The following is a 5,787-nucleotide window of genomic DNA, read 5'->3' on the forward strand; positions in this document are numbered from 1 at the left end:
CCCTGCCCTCTGGCACTGGGAAGCCATTCCCTGTGTCCTGGCCCTCCATGCCTTGTCCAAAGTCTCTCTCCAGGTTTCCTGCAGCTCCTTCAGGTCCTGGAAGGCCACACTGAGGTCACCCCAGAGCTTCTCCTCTCCAGGCTGAACATTCCCAGCTCTCCCAGCCTTTCCTCCCAGCAGAGCTGCTCCATCCCTCGGATCCCCCTGGAGCCTCCTCTGGGCTCTCTCCGGCAGCTCCAGCTCCTTCCCGTGCTGGATCCAGGGCTGGGGGCTGCACTCAGAGTTACAATCAAAGCAGCACTTCTGAGGCCGTGCATCCATAATGTCCCGCTGGGAATCCAGCAACAGGCCATCACACAGTATATTTAATTTACTGCTGCTTATTTAAATCACTTAAATCCACAGCTCCTGCTAAGTTAGAAGTTTGAATGATCCAGCCATTAGCATCCAGAACCGTTTTTTAATTGCTCTGATTTATGACTAAAAACAGAAACGATTCACTCCCACCACAAGAGTCCAAAGGAAGGAAGGGAGGGTGACTCAGTTCTTTGTCTCATTCTTTGCCTCCCCTGTCTGCAGAGCTTCATTCAGAGCCTCTGCAGGAGCTGCTTGGGGATTTTTGTCTTTGCTATCCCAGTTTGGAAGATTCCAATTACCTAATTAACAGCAGTGAAAGTATCCATGGACAGCAGAAAAACTTCTGAGATTCCTTAAAACCACTGCAGATAAGCAAAGGAGCATCTTTTAACAGGGCACTGCACTTAATAAAGCTGCAACAGAAAAATGGCTGCAACTGAGAGGTTAAACACAAAAAACCACAAAGAGGAATACACCTCATCAACAACCAAAATCCCCCATCCCTGGCAGTGTCCAAGGCCAGGCTGGATGGGGCTTGGAGCAGCCTGGGACAGTGGAAGGTGTCCCTGCCCATGGCAGGGGGTAGCACTTGATGGGCTTTAAGGTCCCTCCCAACAGAAACCATTCTGGGATTCTTGGAAAAAGCAACTTTCCCAATTCAAAAATCGTTGTGTTTGGTGCTAACACCACGTCAGTGCACCAGAAAGAGAAGCTGGGGGCAGAGAGCAATGAGGGTACAGGCAGGAATTAAGCACTTGGAACTGCTACAAGCAGCACCAACAATCACATTTTGAAACAGTTTTTTAAGCTGCTGTTTACAATTGGGTTTTCCCCAGCATTTCCAACATCATATCCAGCACATTTCATATCCAGCATCATTACTGATTTCACATCACTGCTGATTTTCTCCTCAAGTGTGGATCAAGTTGCACTTACCCCTGGGGAATGGCACACGTGAACTTCCCAAGCAGATGTCACTGCCAAGGGCACCTCCCAGGCCACGAGGACCTTCAGTCCAACCCAGGGAAAACCTTTTACCACAGTCGAGCTCTTCCTCTCAGTGTGCCTGAAACCCTGGCAAATCTGAACTAAGAAGAGTCAGGTACTTAAAAATGCCCAGTGCTTTCCAGAGGGGATTACAGGAAAACTATCAGTGAAGCACAACTTTCAGATTTCCGTTTGCATCCTGTTCAGAGCAGCTCCAAGTGCCTAATTCCTGCCCTATCCTCACTGCTCTCTGCACCCAGATTCCCTTTCTGATGAACTGAAATGGTGTTAGCAGCAAACACAGCAACACTGAACTTGGATTTGGGGTCTGGAGCATTTCCCAGATGAGCAGAGACTGCAGGAGCTGGGCCTGGTCAGTCTGCACAAGGGAAGCTCAGAGGGGATCCCATCAATCCACACAAATCTCCCCCAGGGCTGCCAGAGGATGGTCACACACACACTTCAATGGCACGCAGACAAACCAAAACACAACAAGTTCCAGCTCAGCAGGAGGAAGAGCCTCTTTCCATGGAGGAGGGGCAGAGCCCTGGAACAGCTGCCCAGGGGGGCCTGGAGTCTCCCTCTCCAGAGGGATCCCAAACCCCCTGGACACGTTCCTGTGTCAGCTGCTCCAGGTGCCCCTGCCCAGGCAGGGGCTGGACTGGGCGATCTCCTTCCAGCTCCAATCATTCTGGGATCCTGGTGTGCCTGGCAGCCTAAGCCTTTCCAATGAAAGTCTGACAAGGATCTTTCACCCCAAGCTCTTACTCATCCCACTGACAGCATTTCTCCATCACATTTTCCCCAACAAAGCCAGTGTGATGAGTGCTTGGCATCCCCTCCTCTAAGCAGTTGTTTCTACTTCCCCTTTAACAGAATCAGCGTAGCTTCTAAAATTAGTTGTAGAAATCCCACCTGAGCACTGACCCATTTCTCACTGCCCCATTTCACTGCACTGAACTTCTGGCACAACAACCTGAGAGAAAAGCATAAAGCAGAGGAGGGCTGGAACCTCAAATGAGTTTTGTTAGAGAAAATAAAGTCACAATATGGAAACAAACGCTCAGGATCAGCTCCTGGAAGGACAAACTGCCGGAGTATCTACAGCAAAGAGCCGACACAGCACAGTCCCTGCAAGAAACAAGTGGGAGGAGGGAAAAATAAGACCAGGTAAAAGCACCTAGATGTTTCCCTGCCCCTTCCAGAGGATTTTAAGCACTTCACAAACATCAGTTAAGTTATGTGAAGGTATTTGCTCCAATCCTCAGTGCGAGAGATGAGGGTTTCCACTCACAAGAATGAATTGAGCTCCAGCACTCCGGGAGTCGCAACTCCAGAGTATGTAAACACACTTTGAAATTGGTCTGATAAATGCTCCCATAGTTCTACTTTGTTTAGAGCAAGTGTCAACACCCTAAATTCAGCTGAAAAACAGCTTTTGGGGATGATGTAGCTCTAATACAATTTTACAAAAAGAACAATGACTCACTCCCAGGCGGGAATGTGTTGGGAGTGTATGACCTAATGCTCAGAGACGTTTGCTTTTCCAAAAGGATCCAGTTTTAATATGTACAGTATCTCCCCAGCCAGTGAAGTTTTTTAAGAAGAGAGGTTTTGCACACAGGAATTTGCACAATTACCTCATTTTTTGCCTTTTTTTCCACTTCTTGTCAAAGTCCAGCCAGCTGATCTGCAGTTCCCCTAACCTCAGTTTGAGCCTTGTCTTTCCCAATCATCCCATCCCTGGACTTGTTCTCCAGCCCATTTAGCCCTGGCTGTTAGAGGCCAGAGGAGCCTTGCTGCCCCAAGGTGCCAGCCAGCACGAGGAGCTCCTCAGCACCCAGGGATGCAGATGTTAAAATTCCAGCGTTATGACACACCAGATACAGAACACGAGCAAGCCCTGAGCACCTGACTGACAAGCAAGACGAGCCTACTCCATGCTCCACTGGATTCCTCACAGTCCTGCTGAGGCTCCTCCAGCTGTGAGGGGCTGATTTTTCAGATGTTCTGTTCAGACAGCAGCTGGGCTGTGAGTTCTGAGGAACTTTGTTACAACACAAAGCCCAGAATCCTGGGATCCATTCACGAGCCCATCCCGTGGCTGGAGCCTGCACCGTGCCCGGCCTTGCTGCTGCTCGTACTTGCAAATACCTCGGGTGAAAAGGGGCAAAGTGTAGGTGGAAAATGGGAGTGAGTGACACCGGCTAATCAGGATTTTAATCATGCTAATAGATGTGATTAACTACATACTTCTCCCAGAAGCCTCCTGCAGCTCCTCGGAGTAGCCTGATAGCCCGCACGGAGCCGGGCACTGCTCATCCCACTTTAATCTGCAGCTACACCGTGTGTGTCACATCACCCACTCAGGGATACACCTGATACTTAACCTTCCTCCCACCCACATAGCCACTCTTCCACCCTGCCAACACACTCATTTTGGGCAGGCTACAGACTCCAGCATGGTGTTTGTCTACGCTAAACTCTCTGTACAAGGAGAGTTACAGCTCCAAGAGGCTGGAAATCCAACCTTGGCAAAGGAAAGCTAATCCAGGGCCTATTGCGTTACACAAACCTCCCTCGATAATGCAACTACAACTATTGTTTTTGTTTGCTAGTTTTGTTCAAATCACAGGGACACTGTGAGCTTTATCTCAATGTTGGTATCTTGCTACTCCCCAGAGGAACTACCAATTCAGCAGCTGCCACTGTCCCCAAGAAAAATTCTAAGAGGCAGGGAGTAAAATAAGGTAAGGATTAAAAAGAACAGTAAGGAGCTGCCTTTTCTAGGAGCGAGAGAAGAAGTCAGCCCCTTCCCTCCCTGTCTCCAGGGGAGAACAGAATAAATAACCCACTGCCCTCCCACCTTCCAGCAGACACTTCCAGGGAGCAGTGTGCACTATGGAGTTGGAATACACCATCACTTACATACACACTGTTTTTACCCAGGGAGTAACCTACACTTCCCATGAACACGGTGTCTCCCGTGTTTTCTACAGCAACAACTGCAAAAAGTTTTGCTCTCCAGCATTCCAAAATATGGGCTCTTATGGCAACATACAAAAATGAGTAACTTACTCAGAGGAGTCCAAGACTGATCTTGTTTGGGACAAATCCTCAGCACTATCCTGATGTAATTTTGAATAGCACTAGAGTATCACACCAATGTCTGTTCATAATCCTTCGGGGTCAGATTTCCCAGTAATTTTAAATAAATTTAATAATTTCTAACATCATATTAAGAAGCCTCCCCAGGAACAACACAGGGCACTAGTGTGAGCCACAAGTATTTCATTCTTCTCATTACCAAGTTAAAATCTGCATAACATCTACAGCAACTGATTTCACTGACCTTTTCTTCCCACGAGAAATTCCCTCCCATATGCGGAACACTAAGGCATGGAATTGGTTTCTGAGCTGTAGGAGGAGAAATCCCCCCCAGGATGCAGGGGTCCTACCTGCTCTGCTCAGCCCAGCTTTCCCATCATCTCCCAAGAACCTGCTCCGAAGGACATCCACCCTCTCTTCTGGAGATGAGCTCTGTGGAGATGACGCGGCGCTGGTGGCTCCGACTCAAGGCTCGAGCTCTCTGCCACCCACCCATGTGCTGTAATCACAGACCCCTGGTTTCTCTGATCTACAGCTGACTATAATTTCATTTGCCTTCAAGGAGGAAAAAAAGCAAGCACAGAAATAATCACTTCAATTGCTGTTAAAGCACAAGGAAGCTGTGGACACAGACATTTGACTAAGCAAGAGATTCATCTGTTGCATTTGGGACAGGAAGCACAAACCAGGAGTTCCAGGAAATAACTCTGCCTTTCAGAGCAGTATCAGCTTCTTCAATTTGCCTTTGAAACTCCACAAGTACCTACACAAATTATAATTTTGTTGTCTGCAATCTGACTCGCAACAACATGATGAGTAATACGCCTTGAACTCTTCATTCTCAGCGGAGGAGACTGGAATTTTATCTTCCAATCTATGTCTAGCCTAGCAAAATAAATTATTTGGGGTTTTTCTGGACCAAACCAAGGTATAGTCACACATTATTTCGCTTTCAAGTAACCATCACTTTCATTTGAATTGCAAGTAGCTTGAATTCATCCTGACAGACTTTAAATCCTGTCTGACCAGTGGTTTCCCTTAGTCATAAGTTTGGTGTAGGTCAGAATTTGGAAGTTTGCACATCAAGACACAAATGCAGTCCAAGTACTGAGTTCTCACTGGAGACATTACTGGTTCAGCAAACAGCAGGTGAGTTTAAGCCTGAGGTACACAAGAGCAAGAACATGCTAACAGCAATGGGTGTAAACCAGACCTGAACTCTGCAAGAACTCAGATCTGATTTAATGGCTCAGATCCATTTATTTCTAGGGAAGAGAAGCAACCACTAAAATACTACAGGGGCTGGGACCTCAAATATAATTACAGCTCCATTTG

General features: G+C 47.5%; 1 long non-coding RNA gene across 1 annotated transcript in view; it reads right to left on the reverse strand.

Moving 5' to 3' along the window:
- Nucleotides 1–205: 205 nt before the first annotated feature.
- LOC108447500 overlaps nucleotides 206–5,787 on the reverse strand; it is a 26,765-nt gene continuing 21,183 nt past the window's right edge. Inside the window, exon 3 of the long non-coding RNA XR_001863101.1 lies at nucleotides 206–1,804. This is a non-coding gene — a long non-coding RNA (uncharacterized LOC108447500). The remainder of the gene's footprint in view (nucleotides 1,805–5,787) is intronic.

The sequence above is a fragment of the Corvus brachyrhynchos genome, unplaced genomic scaffold (genome assembly GCF_000691975.1).
Source record: "Corvus brachyrhynchos isolate BGI_N302 unplaced genomic scaffold, ASM69197v1 scaffold426, whole genome shotgun sequence".
In the NCBI taxonomy this organism is placed as follows: Eukaryota; Metazoa; Chordata; class Aves; order Passeriformes; family Corvidae; genus Corvus; species Corvus brachyrhynchos.